Genomic DNA, 20,169 nt, shown 5'->3' on the forward strand with positions numbered 1-20,169 from the left:
CCCGCATGACTACGAGTGACAATGTCCCTTGCAAAGGGCCATAGCAAGCACTTCTGATACAGGTTTCTACGAGCTAAGGGTCCTGCGATTGTAATCAGGGAGGCTGCTCTTTAGAGGTTAGTGAGCAGGGAACAAATTTTCACTGATAACTGACCCCACAGACTCAGAGTCAATCTCCCTTTCACATTCATGAGCATTGATATGATCTGTTATTAACACCTCCAAATTATGTGACTCCATGTTCTGTACAGTCTGGGTGTGATATAGTTTCCCAATCTCATCACTCACTGCTGTGTCGAACAAATTTGTTTGTGAATCAGGGTCCCTGTTCTTCTCCCTACACTTCTCACCACTGAGTTTTGATATGCAAACTCATTCAATGTGGCCTTTTATTGCAAAAAATGCCACTCTGGCCTTTTACATCTGCAGACAGAGCATCAGTACTGTCCTCTGCAGTTAAAAGGCCACTCTGGAAGCACAGCCCCTTGGTTTGGCTGCTGAATTATTTACTTATTTTGGCTGGCAAAGTCCACATCGGTTGCTGTGGCCTGGATTTCTTTTTTTAACTGTCAAAACATTTTCTTGTGATGTTGCAAGGGTCAGATTTAACTCAGCAAGAAGGCAGTGACGTGCTTCATTCTGGACCCCACAGACAAAACTAGTCACAAAGAATGTCATTTAAGAATTTTCAGTGCTCCAGAATTCTACGCAGCTCAGCCATAGAGGTGACAATGATCTCATTACAACTTTGAATCTTCATGTGGAATGGAAATCTCTGCACTATAATGGACAGCACAGGTGAGAAATGGGTCTTTAGCAATGCTGTGATCTCCTCGTATGACTTACTGTTTGGCAAGGCTGGCAAGACCAGCAAATGTATGACAGTGTATGTTTCCTCCCCCCCCACACACACACAAGAGAACAGCCTGTTTCTAATCAGGGATCTCAGTCTTATTTACTTCCAAAAAATGACAGTCTCTCTGCACTAGAGTCCACAGCATTGGGATGCCCCTCATCAAATTCCTGAATGTGACCAAGAGTTGGCCATAGCTGCGGGTGAATGTGTTGCTTTGATTTCGAGGCATGGTCCTGCCCTCAGTGCTGGCTGATCATGCTGGATTTAAGATCAACAGCAGCAGGGACCCAGCTTTGTCATTAGAAAATTAGATTATTAGGTGATGTCAGTAGATATTAACCAAATTTAATAAAGTACACTAGCACCCACTTAGGTGGAAACGGAACAGCCAAAAAAGACAAAGGAGAGGAACAAGAACCAAGAGAGTGTCTAGCACAGAATCTGAACATTTCAACTAGGGTGCCCCCTGCTGCATACATAACAGACTGCTCCGACTCACTCCTGCTAGGCTCCCAGGTTTCTCTGCCTATCCTGCCATCCTGCTTCTTAGGATTTTTTGAAAGGCTAAGATCTGCAGTAGAGTGGATACAGGGAGTGGATGAATTTAAAGCAATCTAAGGGAGCTCCAAGAATGACCAACTGGCAGATAAGTTTGAATACTAAAGATTGAAGAGTTATACATTTGGGGTGCAGAAATTTGAGGAAGTGGTATATGATGGAACATGAGATATTTACATGAATGAAACAGGAAAGGGACCTTAGCGTGAATATACCTGATAATTTCAAGGTAGTGAAAAAGTATAACAAGGATGGAGCTAGAGTGCATAGGGTGAAGGTCCCAAGTTCAGAGCCTAGGCTTCAATCTAGACTCCCAACTCATCCACATCCAAGCAATAATCAAAACAGATTCCTTCCATCTACATCAGCTCTGCCACATCCACTCTCTCCTCGAAGACAAGGCCTTTGAAACTGCTACCAGAGTCTGCATGCTCTTCTGCCTGGACTATTGCAACTTGCAGATGATCTGATAGTTGTGAAAGTACACATTTTTTAATGCCTTTACAGGTCGATACAGTAACGTTCAGTTAAAGATTCCCCGTCTGTAACGTGCTGGGAGCGCACAATACAGACGAGTAAGGCGGTCCAGCAATACAGTCTCCAGTTTCACGCGTCCTTAGCGCTTCCTAAAATAAACACATAACCCTTTCCGCACCCAGCATGTAAATGAACGAAAAAGCTGTATAATGAAGGAATTAGCTATTCCCCTCCGATACTGTAACGGGCGCTGATATTATCTCCTCAGTAACCCGCTGTTCTGCCGCGGCCTTAACGTGCTAGTTTACCGCCTCCCCCTAGTAGGTGTTAGTGTAGTGTAGTGTAGTGTAAAAAATTGCTTACCTGCCCTGGTCCCCGGTCCAGCCGTCCGGTGTAGCCCCAGTCCGGTCTCCTCCTCCCGAAGCAAAAAAAAAAAAAAAACCCGAAAAAGTAGCAAGGCTCGGGCCTGCTACGGTAGTCCGTTCTCCCTTCCTCCCGATTTCGCGGGTAAGCGGCAGCGGCAGCGGGATCCGGGGGCAGTAGCGGCAGCGGGGGGGCAGCGGGATCCGGGGGCAGCAGCGGGGGGGGGGGGGGGGCAGCAAAGAAGCAAAAAAAGCGGCATCCGGGATCCAGGGGCAGCAGCGGAATTGATGCCCGTGCGATTTTGGCGCTCATGCCATGAGCGCCAAAATCGCACGGCCATTCATCCAGGCAGAGGGAACCGGTGGCGAAAACGGCCCACGGTTCCCTCTGCCTGGATGAATGCACGGCCCCCGCTGGAATGGATGCCCGTGCGATTTTGGCGCTCATGCCATGAGCGCCAAAATCGCACGGGCATTCATCCAGCCGGACACGCGCCCACCCATCCAGGCAGCGGCGGGAGCCAGACACGCGCCCACCCGCCCCCGGGATCTGAAGCCATCAGCAGGATCGTAGCTCCCCCCGACGAAGACGAAGATGGTCGCCTGCACGGGGGAAAGCGTGCAATTGGCCGCTGAAGACGTGACGTCACATCCCGTGACGCCAAACGTCGTGACGTCACGTCTTCAGCGGCCAATTGCACGCTTTCCCGTGCAGGCGGCCATCTTCGTCTTCATCGGGAGGAGCTACGATCTTGTTCCTGATGGCTTCAGAAAAGTAAGTTACTTTTGCGACTTACTTTTGGGATCTTGACAGATCCCAAAAGTAAGTCGCTTTTGGAAAAAACCAAAATTGTCGCTTTTTGAAAAAAAAAAAATTGCTTTTGGGTTTTTTTTTCTTCTCTGCCGCCGCTGCTGCCGCCTACCCGCCCGATCGAACACGCGCCCACCCGCCCGATCGAACACGCGCCTTTGGTTTTTTTTTTTGCTTCGCCACTGTGTCCCACCTCCTCCCGGAGCAAGGCTGCTTTCGCGCCCTGCTCCGGGAGGAGGAGAGACACAGCAAGAAGTAAGTCGCTTCGCCGCTTCCCTCCTCCCGGTGCCTGTCATTCCAAATGACATTTGAAATAACAGGTACCAGCGCACCCTGGTTACTGTATAGGCGCTGTATTAAGCGCCTATACAGTAAAATGGGTTGTGCGGGCATAACCCTTCCCTATCGCTTCACAGCCGCGGCATGCATTTGCATGCAATTAGAAGAGAGTATCGGGGACTTAGTGAAGAGAACTGTGCGTGCGGGGAGGAAGGGTGCGCCTGACACTGCCGCACTGTTTCTACCGCGGCCTTACTGTATCGACCTGTTAGTTTGGTAAAGGAGATTCAAGACTGAGCACTAGCTGTTCAGCTTACTGGGGTCGACATTAGCCTTCTTCAGTGTAAGTTTCACTATTGCTCTTTTCAAAGTGTTTGGTAGCTGGGCTTTTGCAAGTGAGATGTTAGTTATGGCTATGGAAGAATGAGACCGCAGGAAATTGTTAATGGCTTGGAAGAGATTGATGGTTCTGGTACAGTAAATTCTTTAGACTGTGTCATTCCTGTCAGCTTGTGACTTTGATTTCCTCCACTTTCATTCTATTCTCTTCATTGCTGACAGAGCTTATGAGAAGTAGGTTGGTTTGGAATTCTTAGTAGTGATAGTTTCCAAGGTGCAGCTAGGCAGACTCCCCAATTGGAGTGGATGTCAGCTTGGAGGAGGATAGTTTCGATACTATCTCCTCTATGTGTAGGATGAGGTGTTAGAAATGATGGCCACTCCATTGCTCCTCTTTAATTGGCATGGAGTGTGATCAAAGATATAGTCTAGTGGACAAATTTGGTTAAGTAGAGGGGGTAGCAGTGTTCTGTGCTCACGTTTCTATCAGGCATAGGATGTCAGTATCAATGAGTTGATCAGGAAGATTGTTGGTCGTGCTGTGAATGAAGCTTGTGTTTTAAGAGCAGTGTTCTTATCCTGGAGAGAACATTTCACTGGGAGGAAGTACCAGTCCTGTATTGGGTGTCCCTCAGTGGGTGGAGGGATCTGGGTAGGGGCTTTGGCTTGTGGTGGCTAGGTTTGTAGTATGGAGTATTTATCTTGGCCAGTGATGGTAGGTATCAGGCAAGGTGAAAGTGGGGTGGGGATTTGTAACACATCTTCTGAGCTTCAGGGCCAGGGAGATAATGGATTGGTTATGGGAAGGTAGTTTAGAAGGGTGTGTGGAGAATGAGCTAGATGCAAGGGGCCAGGATATGACCAAGTGCAGAGAACACAAAAAGGGAGCAGAGGAGGAAAAGCACCCAAACTCATGGGTGCCAGACTGTGTGTACAAGGGGGCCTGCCCTTTGGTGTTGGGCTTGCCTCTGGTGTGTTTTCTTGGTGGGGTGGACAAGCCCTTATAGCTGATATCAGCAGGGGGCGTGTTTGGAGGTAGAGTCATAGTCATGGGGCACTGCTGCTCTGAAGTAGGTAGAAGCTGATCAGGCAAAGGGGAGGAAGCCTAAGATGGTAGACAGATAACACACTCACCCCCTGATCCTGTGGCCCAGGCTGGTGCGCTGTGTCCAGCTGGTCTCCAGCATGCCTTCTTGGCTGGCTGATCCAGCTCCTTCAGTTGACATCAGCAGGGAGAAAGGAATATGGGTATGAGGGAAGTTGATTAGGGTTAATTTTTGAGGCATTTATAACCTTAGTACAAATATTTTAAAGATTTTCATGATTTTATCTTCCATTTAAAAATGTGACTATGCATTATAACAATGAGAGATGGTAATTTATTTTGTGAAATTTAAATAAAATATAATTAAAGTAGAAAAAAATTATATTCCACACTAACTCAAGACCTTAACTGTGTGGCAGACATACTAAGGGACAGATTGGGTAGAACTGGGATAAGAACATTAAACATCTTTTTCTCATTGAGGTTTGGAGGACCTTGCATCCTTGTGACAGACACTACACCTCAGTCTAGAGCACATCCAACCCAATCTTTCACTGATTACATCCTGATATCCAAAAAATGTTTTCAGAAACACCAGATGCTACTCTAGGCTCCTTAGCTATTTCAGATCACAGGTTGGATTGTTTTACTAAGATCTCAGGAGCATCAACTGAGGTGGTGGACATTTCCAGGTTACCTATCTCTAGACACCGCTTTTGAAGTCATGTTGCTTAAAAAGCATGGAAGAAGATTGAAGAAAATAATGTATTGTGTTAAGCGTGTTCTTTTCTGGGAACTAGGTAAGGTAGTGCTCAGGGGCAAGTTGATAACTTATATTTGTAAAAGGAGAAAGAAAATGGACAGATTTTTATCATACAGAGGCAATTCAATAGAACAAAAGTGCTTTACCTCTAGCTCCTCGTTCTTAAATAAAAAGGCATATGATGCCTCTCATACTGTGCTGTTATGTAGAAAGGTCCAAAATTACATGCTACATAATAAACAAAAGTTGTACTTTTAGGGGAATAAAGCCTGTAGAGTTTTGGCCAAGATTGTTTGCACTAGGGATGGCTGTAAATTTATACCAGTCATTTAGATAAGTAAATTGGTGTGGTAAAGTTTTTTTTTTTATGCAGTTGTACTTTCAGAAGGCGCTGATAATATAGCTCAATGAGAATTCTTTAATTCTGCCACAGCTTCCAAGAGAGGCTCTTTTGAAGTTAAGATTGCCCATTTCATAAGTCAAGATTCAACAAATGATTAGCCAAGTTAAAAATCTCAAAATGCCTGGCCCAGATGATTTGGGCCTGAATTTTATAAAACACTTGAGAGCAAAGTAGCCATCTCTTTGTCTAATTTAGGATCAAAAGAGGTGAAGCCATGCTATTTCACTAATCAATCATGTATCTCCCTAATTCCTAAAAAAAAAAAAAAAAAAAAGACAGAGATGTTGAAAATCCTTCACGCTACCCAAATGTTAAAATATATGCTGGGTTTTGGCAACTAGGCGAGAGCCCCCCTTTTGATATCTGAAAGTCAAGTAAGTTTTGTCTGAGGAAGACACTTTATCACCAACATTAGGCTTCTTCTGGCTGCAACTGAAAAGGCAAATACTGATGAAGTGCCTTTTGTGGTCAATACTGATACAGGGGCAGTATTTTCTGGCAGTAGTTATGGTTTGTCCTTGGTAAATTCAGCTGCTTGGATCATGCAATTAATCTTCTGTGTGTATAAAATACTGGCCAATGAGATAGTAGATAGAAGGCCTCGGAGCCTAAGTGGAACTGGGCAGGGATTGCCCCTGTCATTTCTTCTTTATATCCTGTGCCTCGAACCTCTGGTTCAGAAACTTCAACCCTCAGAGCTCTAAAAAGGGATCACAATTATATACCAGTCCACTCTCTAAGCCAAGGGAGGGGGAAAGCTTTGAACACATACCTATTGGAAAAACATGCCATAAATAAACAATGCCTTGACTTGATTTGAGGGGCATGACTAGTAGACACAAGGAAGTGGTAATGCCATTATACAGGTTGTTGATGAGATCTCAAGTGGATATTATGTCCAGTTCTGGAGGTCGCACTTTAGTAAAGATATAGACAGTGTGAAGATGGTCCAGAGAAGGGCTACCAAAGTGAAACAGTGTCAGCACCAAAAACCCTTTGAGATAAGACTTAAGAGGTAAATATTCAAACATAGCTGGCTAAGGCCTGGATCCACCATTCTATCGCAGAATGGTGAATCCAGCAGAGGGGGGAGGGGGAAATGGGATTGGAGGGGGGGGGGGAAAGGTTGGGCTTGGTTCACAAATTAAGAAATCTGGCAAGAGTTGCATGAGCATGTGGTATGTAGCAGTGTGTAATATGTGCCATATGTGTTAAGTTTACAGTGTTTTGTTGTGCATTGTTGCTAATAAACAGATTTCAACATAATTTTGTGACTGGTATCCACAGCATATTTCTGTTTTGTTTAGCTTTGCCCTATTGTTTTTGTTGTGTTGTCTTATGTTTTAGTTGTATTTTATGATTATGTATGTATAATTATTATCCGCTGTAAACTATGGAGCATGTGGGCTCAAATCTTCTAAAATAAATAAATAAATGACTTAGCCAGGATATTCGGCCGTGTTGCTGAATATACCCAGATAAGTTTAACGTTAGCCGGATAAGATAACCAGCTAACTTTCGACCTGGTCAATAGGAGGTCCAAGCTAGTGCCTCAGCAACAGGTCTTCCTGCTGTGCCTTGCTGCCTGCAGTGTGTGTTGCTCCTCGTTCCAGTACCTGCCTGCCTTGTTTCTGTTCTGCCCCATCTGCTCCAATACTGTTCCATCACTCCGTCTGGCCTGTCTTGCCCGCTGTCTCCTTCCTCCTCTCTTTGACTGCCTCTTGGATCCTGATCATTGCCTGGATACCGATGCTGCCTGATCTCCACCTCCCCTGACCTTAGTCTGGTTTGACTCCACCTTCCGCTCTTCCCGGGATGCTTGCTTAAGTCCTGCCAGCTTCAGAACCCAAGGACTCAACCTGCAGGGAAAGAGGCTGATAAAAGTGAAGCCTAGTTTCTGTCCCAGTCTGCCTACTGTCGATGGGGACCCAGCTGGTTCACTAACCAGGCAGCGCCAATCCCACCACAGCTAAAGAGCTCACACTCTGTGCTAAGTTGCTGAAGCCATGAGCTCAGTGGACTCGCCCTCAGCTCAGGCCATCCATGGTTTGGCGAGTTCAACAACAGCAAGAGCAACTGAACCAGGTAGCAGGAATATTTCAGGATCTGGGTGTTTGTATAGATGCTATGCAGGCCCGACTTCAGGTATCAGCACCTCCTCCGCCACCTGTACTCACACCAATCCACACTCCAGGGCCTACGCCTCACCTGGCCCCTGTACCCAGGTATGATGGAGACCCCATATTCTGTAGGGGGTTTATTAGTCAGTGCCTCGTACTTTGAGGTGCAAGCTGCCAGTTTCCCTTCCGACCAGATCAAGGTAACGTTTATCTTGTCCTTGGCTAGCTAGACTGGCTATTGCCTGGGCATCTCCACTCTAGGAGCCTAATTAACCCTCTCATTGGAAATCTGGAGGAATTCTTAAAACAATTCCAGCTAATTTTTGATGTGCCAGAGCGCTCCTTCTCCGTGGCCAAGGTCGAGGCACTCGTGATTTTACAAATCTCAGTCATAACCCTTCTCAGTCACCTGTTTTCCAAGCTAAAGAGAATAGGGCTAAATGGCAGAGATGTGATTTGGCCGAACCTTTTGGTTCATCCATTGCTCCTACCATGTGACAGGGGCTGACCAATGGCACCAATAGCTCCTGTCACATGGTAAGGGCAAAGGGCCATCGGCGCCATTTTGATTACTGGCAGCCAAAGGTCCAGAGGGGAAGATCACTCCCGGGACCCTGCTGGACCACCAGGTACTTTTGATAAGTCTTGGGGGGGGGGGGGTGTCAGGCAAGTCTTGGGGGATTGGGAGGGTGGGGGGGTTGCAATTAATTAAATGTGAATGGTTGGGGTGGGTTTGGAGTTTGTTTTTTTTTAATGTGCCCTTTCTCTCCCCCCCCAAAAATAAGAAAACCACATGAAATTTTGTGGGTTTTCTTATCGTTTCGTCGGCCCCCCCCCCCCGAAATGCGACGAAATAGGAAATATCGTCTCTATTTCCTATTTTGTCTCAAACATATGCACATCCCTACTAAATGGTAAATTTTCCCAATTGTAAAAGGAGAATAGTGGAGTGCCCCAGGGATCTGTTCTGGGACCATTGCTTTTTAATATATTTAAAAATGACTTGGAAATAGGAACAACAAGTAAGGTGATCAAATTTGCTGATGACATAAAATTATTCAAAGTTGTTAAATCACAAGAGAAATGTGAGAAATTGCAAGAGGACATTGCAAAACTGGGAGACTGGAGATGCAAATGACAAATGAAATTTAATGTGGACAAGTGGACTTAGGGAAGAGTAACCCAAATTACAGCTACATAATGCAAGGTTCTACATTAGGAGTCACCACGCAGGAAAAGGATCTAGGTATCATCGCTGAAAATACGTTGAAATCTTCTGCTCAGTGTGCAGCAGCAGCCAAGAAAGCAAATATAATTCTAGGGATTATTAAGAAAGGAATGGAGAATAAAACAGAGAATATCATAATGCCTCCATATCACTTCACAGTGCGACTTCATCTTGAGTATTGTGTGCAGTTCTGGTCACCACATCTCAAGAAAGATATAGCAGAATTAGAAAAGGTACAGAAAAGGGTGACCAAGATGATAAAGGGAATGGAACAATTCCCCTATGAAGAAAGGCTAAGGAGGTTAGGACTCTTCAGCTTGGAGAAGAGACGGCTAAGGGGAGATATGATAGAGGTCTATAAAATACTGAGTGGAATAGAAAGAGTAAATGTTAATCAGTTGTTTACTCTTTTGAAAAGTACAAAGATCAGGGGATACACAATGAAGTTACTAAATAATACATTTAAAACTAATGTGAGAAAATATTTTTTTACTCAACGCATAATTAAGCTCTGGAATTCATTGCCAGAGAATGTGGTGAAAGCTGTTAGTGTAGCTGCATTTTAAAACAGTTTGGACGAGTTCCTGGAGGAAAAGTCCATTAACCATTATTAAAGTAGAGTTGTGGAAATCCACTGTTTTTGCTTGGTGTAAGCAGCTTAGAATTTTTCAATTTATCTTCTCCTCGGGATCCTGCTAGGTATTTATGACCTGGCTTGGCCACTGTTGTAAACAGGATACTGGGCTTGATGGACCTTTGGTCTGACCCAGTGTGGCAAGTCTTATGTTCTTATGATGCCGCCGATGCTGCAATGTGCCTCGCAGCTAGGACACCACCGCCATCTCCTGCCAGGGCCTCCTCTCTAGGCCCTGCATACCAGTCTATCTAAGCCCTGCAGTGGGAACCGCTCCTCTTGGTGCAGCCTGATTATGTCACATGACCAGGAATTTAAACCCTGGCTGTGCAACAGAGCACAGACTCAGCAATAGGTCAACTACAGCCTTTGAGGTGTGCGTTGCTGCATTCCTATCTGATCCTGCCTTCGTCTCTCCAAGCCTGATGATCCTGCCTTCATTTCCCCAAGCCTGTCTGTCCAATCTCTCCAAGCCTGCCTACCAGCCTTGTCTCTCCAAGTCCTGCCTGCCTAACTCGACTCCTCTAGCCCAGCCTTTCCTCGGACTGACTCTTGGTTTGACCACTGCCTGGACTGTACTCGCCTGCCACCTACCTCTGATCACAGCCTGGATCTTGACCATTCTCGCCTGCCGCTTGCCCCCGACCACAGGCTGGACCTAGATCACTCTCACCTGCCGTCTGCCTCTGTTCTCAGCCAGATCCACGACCATCCCTGTCTGCCAGCTGTCTCTAACCTCAGTCATGACTGGGACTTCTCACCGAGCTCCACGAGACTCAAACCTATATCATGCTGGTTCCCCGGAACCAGAGGGCTTAACCTAAGGGGAAAGAGGCTGGTAAAGGTGAGTCCCTAGACCAGTCTTGCACTAGCCTAGACCTGGCAGCTGTCAGGGAGGACCTACAGGGCCTTCTCTGTAGGATGAGTCAACCTCCCCACAGAACAAGGGTTCACAATCCTTATAAACAGTTCCACATAATTTTCAGGTCATTTGAAAATTATTCCTGGGGAATTGCCCCTCGCTACCTAGTTTCGACATTTGTAGCTGCTCCTGCCACCCACAGAGTGGGTGGCAGGAGCAGCAGGGTGCACAGTTCAAATGCACAGCAGGGTGCACAGTTCAAATGCACAGCAGGGTGCACAGTTCAAATGCACTTGAGAGCCATGCAGTTGCCTTCTGGCACTGCATGGCTCTCAAGTGCATTTGAACTGTGTGCTTCCCAAACACTCACTGTCATCTTATGGCCTCACATTCTCAGGAAAACAGCACAAGAGCACAAAGCACTACACAGCTGAAAAGTTTGGAGAGCTGAGCGGTGCTGAAAAGCGAGAGCTGCACTTGGGAGAGGAGTTGGCTGCAAGCCTCAGAACAATGGGGGGTGCTGAGGCAGGCTGATGGGTGGGTGGGTGGGGGAATGAACTGCCTGGTTAGAAGGGAGGGCTGACTTGATTGATATTGGCTGGGGGCAGCTGGAGACTGCTAGGTGGGTGCAGTTGGTGACAGGATGGTGGGTGGTGGCAGAGGTGAGCAACTAGATACTGGCTGTTGTGGGGGAGAGGGGATGATCTAGGTAAGGGAGAGAGAGATTGGGTGTTGGGGGACGGACTGAGAGCAGGGTGAGGGGCCAGAGAGTATGAGATGAACTGAGGGTGAGGGCAGAAAGAGAGAGAGCATACGTATGTTGTTGATGATGAGCCGCTGCAGAGAGAGGAGCCGTGAGGGAGGTGGTTGGTAGTCCGCTGAATTTATATTATCGGGTTCCATACCAAAAAAGGAATCACAATCACTGTGACACTTTAGTTCTGCTCCATATTTGATTTTTGAGATGTAAGCTTGTAATTCAAGTTTTTAGATACCTTTTCCTGCTTGATAGACTCTTGTAAATTAATTTCATGTCTTGCCCTGTCTTTTGACTCGGTACAGGTGGTCTGATTTAAGGAAGATTTCTCTGCCTGTGTAGGCTTACGATCAAGTAAGTATCCTGTTCACTGACTCCAAGCAAAGACCCGCTTTCTAATCTTCTTGAGTCAGATCTGGCTCCTTTTTAATCAGTTTAGAGTGCTCTAGTTTGGCAAGTGGTCAGTAGTAGATTTTTCTCCCTTCCATCAGGATTATTGCTGGTATTTTGCAGTTGTTTGTTTATTGTTATGCAAAATAATAACTTAAAAACACTCCTCCAGAAAATGCCCTTCCAGGTAGTGCTGAGCTGAGGTCACTCTGCTAGGGCTGCTTGCACACAGCCGCCAGCGGGGCAGCGTTTATTTTAAGAAGCCCCCATGGCTTGCCAGAGTTTCTTCCATTCCTTCTGTCTTACATCACTGCGTATTTATCACGTTCCGCTCCTTCTGCTAAAGTCATTTGATGAATAGTTCCACTAAGTTATCCTGTCCTGTCATCTTGAACTTTTCCTAGAATGATGCAGCAGTTAGGAGTCCTTGATTCTCATTCCTTATCACAAGCACCAAGAGAAGGAGCGCCGTGCACACCAGGCCCAAGAAATAATCCCCCAGAAATTCTGTTCCCAGCACGAGACGAGGATCTTGTTTTCCTAATAATATACAGCAGCAATGCACTCTCTCTCACACACATGTACATTCATGTGCCACCTGCATCATAATGAAACTATGTACAGTAATAAAACATGCATATATACCCACATAACTACACGCAGATGCACATACATGCGCAGAAAGAGATACACACATAGACACATACATGCATCTGCCACTTGCAGCAAGCAGTAATAATTTATAGTAACTAAGCACACAACACACGTACAGTGTATGCATGCCTATCAACTGCAGCTTATAGCAACGGTTATAGTAAACGCACAGCTATATAAACAGAATGCTACATAAATACACACACATACAAAACACACAACAGCCAGTGTTAATCACTGCAGGCTAAGGCTGTAGAGTTTACTTTGCATTCAGCAGTAAGACAGGATGAAAGATGCAGGAAAATCCTCAATGGACTATTTTGTTGCTTTGGCAGGTGTAGAAAAGTATATACTGCAATATGCTACAGTTTTCTTTAGGTGGTTAAACATTATATGCCAGCTAAACACATTCTGGTTGTGTGCTTATATGCACATGAAAGACTGACTGCATAGGAAATGTTTCTTGAAATATCTACTTCTGTCTGCACTTGAGTGTCAGTTCACCTGCCGGCACAACTTCATGGTCCTGGCAACTCAGTCCTACCTATAAGAGAGAGGAGGAAGAGGTCAAAGGGAATTAGCGATAAGAGTGTTTCATGGATGACAAGCCTGAGCCAGAGGATAGAGAGTGTAGAAAAACACACACAAAAAAAAAATATACAGAGCCCCAGATGCAAAAAAAGATGAAGGCAGCCATGAAAAGGAAGAAGAGAGGTCTCTGGGGAAAAGGGGACATGAGACAGCCTAAAGGTTACAAGGGATAACAGGGAGTGAGGGAAAAGGGGGGTGGGGGGTGGAATGAGAAAAGAATAGCCTAAGGGATAAAAAGAAAGCCAAAGACTGCATGAAATAATTTCTTTTATTAAAGGGTTAAATTTGGAATGGGTGAGCTGCTGGCTCTATAGTCCCAGTCATTCATACAATGGTTGCAAGCTCTAGGAGCAGACCTTAGGTTTTATACATCTTCCTTGCTGCCCGGACAGGGCCTGGCTCTCAGATTTACAGGGACACCTGTCAGGAGGCTATCAGCTCTTATCCCTGGCATTGCTGATCTGGGTGAAGAGTACATCACTGATCCCAGCTCGGCGGTCCCATGACTGTGCAGGACTTACTTAGCACCAGTCACTGGGTGCGGTGCCTGGAAATGGCTGGTGAAGCTCATTTTTCCCTACAGTCTTTTGGCACCCTGACTAGGTCACACAGAAAGCATCTGACTGCAAACACTGACCTCTGCCTTGCCGATGAGTCCTGTGGGAGTTGAGACTTGAAGGCTGAAGGTGAAAAGTCAGGAGCCAACATTTCAGTTCTAAATAAGGTTTTTATTCAGTTCAAATTAATTTAGGAAGCATGATATACAACATAACATATGCCTTGTGCAGACTCATGGCCCCTCATTATAAGACTTCAGGGAGAGCCTGGCAGCCTGAGATTGATCTCAGAGAGCATGGATCCAGGAGCTGCCAGGAGGGTCTGGGAACCGAGGCAAATACTGTACAACTGTGCTGGTGTATCATGATGTGGAAATAACTACAAACACATTTATGCATACCCCAAAAAACCCTGCTCCTCCGTTCCCCTGAGCATAATAGCAGCACTTGGGGAGGGAGATTTTATTACAGCCCATTGCAGAGCTAAGGTCTGCATGTAAATGGCTTCTTCCTCTCCCCCCAACTAAGCCCTCGGAACGCTTCTTTCTAGTGCAGGCATGTGCCTGCTCGTAGTTTTACAAGCATACACTCCCTCGAGTAATCTGTAAAAGCCCATTTACGCGCATGAAACCGGGTCTTGTGCAGGTACATACTTTTGAAAAATCAATACCACAGGTAGTCCAGAGAGGCAGAAGGAAGTGCAGCTCAGCCAGGGGGAAGGTTTGCACATTCTCAGTTTACACCTGAGCAGCAGTTTGATATTCTTTCCTAAAGAACAGGATTTCAAGACTGGAGTGAGTTTTTCCCTTTTGGGCCCAACACTTTTCCATCTGCCCCTTTGGATCCCTTGCTCAATCAGAACAGATCCTTTTTGAGCTACTGCACCATGGGCCTTCATTTGCAACTATCTGGGTTTTCTTTTCTTTGTCTTCTGTTCTAGACCCTTTTCAAACTTATTCAGATAACTTTGATGGCATGACAATGTTATATGAGTTGCCATTGTAATGTACACTCACTTAATAAAACAAACTCATACAGCCCAGCTATTGCAGGGATAGTTCTCAGCCATGGCTGATACTGGGTCACAGTAATGTGGATCCTGTGTCTAGCTGCTGGATGTTTGTTGCATGAATGGGACCCTCCCCCCCCCCCCCCCCCAGGCCATCCTGGGGAGCAGAGTCCTGGCCTGGGAACTAAACTGAGGTCCTCTGCAGGCGGTATTTACCACTGAACCATCGGGCAGGCCCCACCTGACTAAGATGGAACTCCCAACAAGGAGCCCTTGTCATCGCTAAAGAAGCCCCTGGAAAGAATTCTGGGTGGGGGAGACTGCTTGGTCTACACTTGAGTACTGATCTGAATTGTGAAAATGCCAAAGGATAGCAGAAGTTGTCTGCTCCTGCTGTTTGCATTTGGAGGCCGTACTATTCTGATGGCCTTCATTCTGGAAAATTAACTCAATGCATGAATGCATTTCCCCTGTGTTAATTGGGAGAATGATTGATGTTTTATATAAGAGTGTTTCCCTTTAAGAACAATAGAGAGCAATGTCCTAGTATAAAAGGGTTGGTTAAGAATTTGATAGGGAGCATTCAAGATGGATTAGGGGTTGGAGAGAATCCAGCCAGGGAGTGGGTTCTGCCTGAAGAAATAATTGTTACATTCAGCGGTCCGCGGGCTAATCCTGTGAACTGCTGCCCTTACCCTCTTGGGTCAGGCCCAGGTCATGGCAAGATGCCCTCATGGCAGGACGCTGCTCTCATCTGTGTAACAACATGCCGCTGGTTTGCCTCACGGCTGGATGCTGCAGACTCTCTGCTGCCGCGCCTTCACCTAGGTGCGCGTGCAGCCGAAGCTGCCAGAATTAAAAAGCCCACTGTGGGAAAAGCCCCATGGCATGGTTTGATGACCTCTTGCAGCCAGGTCTATAAAAGGCCCTCCAGATCTTCACAACCTTGGCTCGACAACAGGCTTCCCTGCTCCAGTAGCAATGCATATTGCTCTAGCATCTCAGTTCCAGCGTTCCTTGTCCTCAGTTCCAGCATCACTGTCTTCTGTTCATCAGTTCCAGCATCACTGTCTTCAGTTCTTCAGTTCTTCCACACCTCCCTTGCTGCCCACTTATTCTTCTCCAAGCCTTCTTGCTCTGCCTATCCGTCCCGCCATTCCCTTCAGATGGATACCTGATACTGACCTTGGCCTGACTTCTGGATACTCTTGATCACCACCTGCCACTGACCACTGCTTGACTCCTGGATACTCTTGATCACCACCTGCCACTGACCACTGCTTGACTCCTGGATACTCTTGATCACTGCCTGCCACTGACTGCTGCCTGACTCCTGGACACTCTTGATCGTCATCTGCACCCTGACCTCTGCCTGCCACCGGATACGCCTCATCTACGCTCACTCCAACCCAGCTACCTCGACAGATCTCTCCGCCATCAGTAGAGGCCCCTATCTAAGACCTAAGACCTGCTGGCCCTGACACCCAAAGGCTCAACCCGAGGGAAATGTGGGCTGGTAAAGGAGAAGCTCCAGCTTGGCCTCTGTTTTGTCTGGCTCTGCCTGCTGATGGTGGGGGCTTGCAGGGCTCCTCCCTGAAGGTTTTTTCAACCCCACCTAAGGGTCCATGAACACAACACATTGCTGAGGCCATGGATCCGGTGGACCTGACATCCCTGCAGGCCATCCTGGGTCTCACCCACTGGCTGCAGGATCAGCAGAAAACTTTGGAGCTCCTCACGGCTTCCATGAATCAGCTGTCCACACAACTGGACGCACTAACTATCTTGGTGGCCTCACCACCTCCTATGTTAGTGCCACTACCTCCCATAGCCTCTAGCCATCCTATACCTCAGCTGTCAGCCCCTCCCGAAGGACCCCAAGCAATGCTGGGGATTTCTGAATCAGTGCCGCATGCACTTTTCCTTACAAACACCATTGTTTCCTGATGATCTGAGCAAGATGACCTATATTCTCTCCTTCTTGGACCCTAGTGTTAGCATCCCTCTCTCGGAGTGTGATGATCCACTGCTGCACAACTTGCAACAAATAACTGAACTGTTTAAGATAGTATTTTTGAAACTTTTTATTTAACAAATAGGACACTTATAAGATCAACAAGGAATATACAAGAGTGTTAACGTAGTCACAGACTTACAAAGAACATCATTCAATGTCATAATAATCATCATTTCCCCCAGTCAGATGACCCAGAAATTCGAAATCACCCCTCCATTAACCATACCAGCCCTCCCAGAAACCAGTCTTTGAAGAGTCTGGCTATATGGCCACCATGGGTTCTTATTTACTCCATCTCCTCCAGAGCTCAACTGGCGGGAGAACTGCCTCATCACAATCTTTCTTGAGGACATCTCCTCAAAGATTAAGGACATGCTCACTGCTCAGGATCTCCCAGCCTCCCTAGAGATTTATTTAGTTCAAACAAATTGATGTAGATATAAAGTCTTTTGAATAACAAGGACTCACTCAGTTTGAATAATTTAATAACGGATAAAGAAATAATTCTATCTCGTTGGAGAAAGAACATTAAACAGAGTTGGAGGAAGATCGGAAGACATCACAGTTTGAACTTTACAAAAAAACAAAAAAAAAGAAGCAAGGAATAACAATAGAAATTGTAAGAACCATAAATTTTGATGGAGACATTTAATAAGTGCATCTCCTTGGTGACCTAATAACTTATTGTGGAGAGCGGTGTTGCTCCATTTATGTTTGTGGACATTTAATAAGTGGACATTGAGACATGGTTAAGAGGGTCTATTGAATGATATATAAACATCTTTTTACTTAAATAATAACAAAAGTTTGCTAAAAAATTGTTGAATGAAATAGAGAGTGGGAGGGTGGTAAGTTGATGATTATAATAAAAAAATTGAAGCAAGGCCGTGGAGGCATGCATCAAAATATATGAAACTTACCCCAACCTGCAAAAAATTTTTTTTTCAAAATTACAAATTTTTTCAAAAATTGTTTTTTTCAAAATTATTTTTTCAAAACTTTCTTCACAAAAAATAAATTAAAGTTGATAAACACATTATAGGGTGAGATTTTATTAGGATTTAAGAGTGGATCAGGTTTACGTCATCCAGATCCAATATGACCCTTTATCCTGAAAGTTAATGCCTCAACTCTGGGGGTAGGGGCAGTCTTAAGTCAACACACCCCAGAAGGGGTAGTTTGTCCATGTTCCTTCTTCTTGAAGAAGTTCTCCCCGATGCAGCCATTATTATTTCATCGAAGACTGAGAGCTTTTAGCTGTCAAACTAGCCCTTGAGGAATGGTGCCACCTTCTCAAAGGAGCTCAACACTGTATTACAATATAATATATACAGATCACAAAAACCTCAAACTTCTACATCAAGCTCAGTGTTTAAATGCAAGGCAAGTCCCTTGGTCCTTATTCTTCGCCCACTTTGACTTCGAACTATGGTATCGCCCAGCACTCAAGAATCAATGGGCGTATGCCCTCTCTCACATTTTTTAGACAGAAGATATCCCAGAACCTCCCAGACACATAATTGATCTTGCTTAGATACTCCTGGCTACCATGATACCCATCCTTCCAGGAAAGCCGGTGGTACCTTCCAGAATGCATGGAAAAGTATTGAAATGGGCTCAGGACTCCTGTGTTGCAGGTCACCCTGGGTGGACATGAACTCTTGAATTGCTTCAGCGACATTACTGGTGGCCCCAAATGAAACAAGATATCAAGGCCTACGTTGACTCATGCCCTATCTGCGTACAGCAAAAAATGCTGCATGGCCAACCCTTGGGGCTGTTACAGCCGTTGCCAGCCCCCAGAGAATCCTGGACCCATCTGTCCATGTGCGCACAGCTGACACTGCCAGATTTAAAGAGCATGCAGTGGGAAAAGCCCCGCAGCATGGCTTGATGACCTCACGCAGCTAGGCCTATAAAAGACACTCCAGACCTTTACATACTTACCTCAATAACAAGTCTCCCTGCTCTAGTAGCAGTGCGAGTTGCTCCAGCATCCTGTCTCAGTTCAATGTTCCTTGTCCTCAGTTCCAGCATCACTGTCTTCAGTTTATCAGTTCTTCCACGCCGTCCTTGCTGCCCACTTGTTCTTCTCCTAGCCTTCTTGCCCTGCCTATTTGTCCTGCCATTCCCTTCAGAGGAATACCTGATACAGACCTTGGCCTAACTTCTGGACACTTTTGAATGCCACCTGCCACTGACCTCTGCCTGCCACCATATACACCTCACCTACGCCCACTCTGACCCAGCTACCTTGACGGATCTTTCCACAATCAGCAGAGGTCCCCCCACCTAAGACCTGCTGGTCCCGGCACCCAAAGGCTCAACCCGAGGGGAACGTGGGCTGGTAAAGGCGAAGCTTCAACTGGGCCTCTGCTTTGTCTGGGTCCACCTGCTGAAGGTGGGAACCTGCAAGGCTCCTTCCTGCAGGTTGTGTCAACCCTGCCTCAGTCTAAGTGTCCATGAACACAACAATAATGTTTTGCAATCCTTCAAGGAGAAAAGCCCGAGACATAAGCCATTTCTCATCAAGGGAAAGCAGCCAAGGGGACTGAGTCGGGAGTCCTAACACATGCCCCTTCTCCCGGAACCCATGGATAGGGAAAAGTATTAGGTACCCTAGGCAAACGTTACAGCCTCGCACACATGCCACATACTCCCACACCCTTTACAGACACACACAATTAAATTATGCATTTACAACAAATTTTACATGAAAAAGAACATTCAAAAGTATAGTTTTCTGAGGCAAAAATATCACTTACAATATGCATTTTATATTTATATGCACTGCTGCAGTGCCAACTAGAAAAGTCTGCAAAAAAGACACTTGGAACTCCTATGGAATTAAGCTTTTTGTGATATGTGTTTGGTGTGGGCTTGGCCCTGGCCTTCAGAAAGCCATGAATAACCATTACAATATAGAAAACCTCCCCCCATACAAAAACAACCCTAACCCTAACAACCTCATCTATGAAAAGGCAACCCTGCACATATTACACGTGGCCCTAGAACACCAATATAAACTCTTATTAGGAAACCAGGCTGCTTTAGATCCCTTCACAGAAATTACATGCCAGCAAAATACCTCACCTCGGTCACATATGCAGAACACAGAGAGACTCTGACCAAATACAGAATAAAGAGATCAGAAAAACAGAAATGTGCAGAGAAGAACCTAACTGGAACCCACAACAAGCCAAAGACTCTGTATGCATTGCAACAATGGAAAAACAGAAACATTACTATTCCTCATAAAACATTAAATAATTTCCCAAACACCCAAAAAATATTTCAAACATCAGATGATTAAAAAATCCAATAATTAAAAAATGTTCTATTCTCCCCCTCCACCCCCCCAAAATTAGTAGAAACATCAAATTCCACCCAATAATTAAAACTAATAAGGATTACAAAATCTCCTGCTCTCCATACCTAGAATTTTTTTATTTCCAGT

At 45.7% G+C, this 20,169-nt stretch overlaps 1 long non-coding RNA gene across 1 annotated transcript in view; it reads left to right on the forward strand.

Annotated features, from left to right (window-relative positions):
- The first annotated feature begins 609 nt into the window (after positions 1-609).
- The window catches only part of LOC115093295, a 60,857-nt gene continuing 41,297 nt past the window's right edge, over positions 610-20,169 (forward strand). The window contains exons 1-2 of the long non-coding RNA XR_003857271.1: positions 610-798; positions 11,800-11,848. This is a non-coding gene — a long non-coding RNA (uncharacterized LOC115093295). The remainder of the gene's footprint in view (positions 799-11,799; positions 11,849-20,169) is intronic.

The sequence above is a fragment of the Rhinatrema bivittatum genome, chromosome 6 (assembly GCF_901001135.1).
Source record: "Rhinatrema bivittatum chromosome 6, aRhiBiv1.1, whole genome shotgun sequence".
NCBI classification, from domain to species: domain Eukaryota; kingdom Metazoa; phylum Chordata; class Amphibia; order Gymnophiona; family Rhinatrematidae; genus Rhinatrema; species Rhinatrema bivittatum.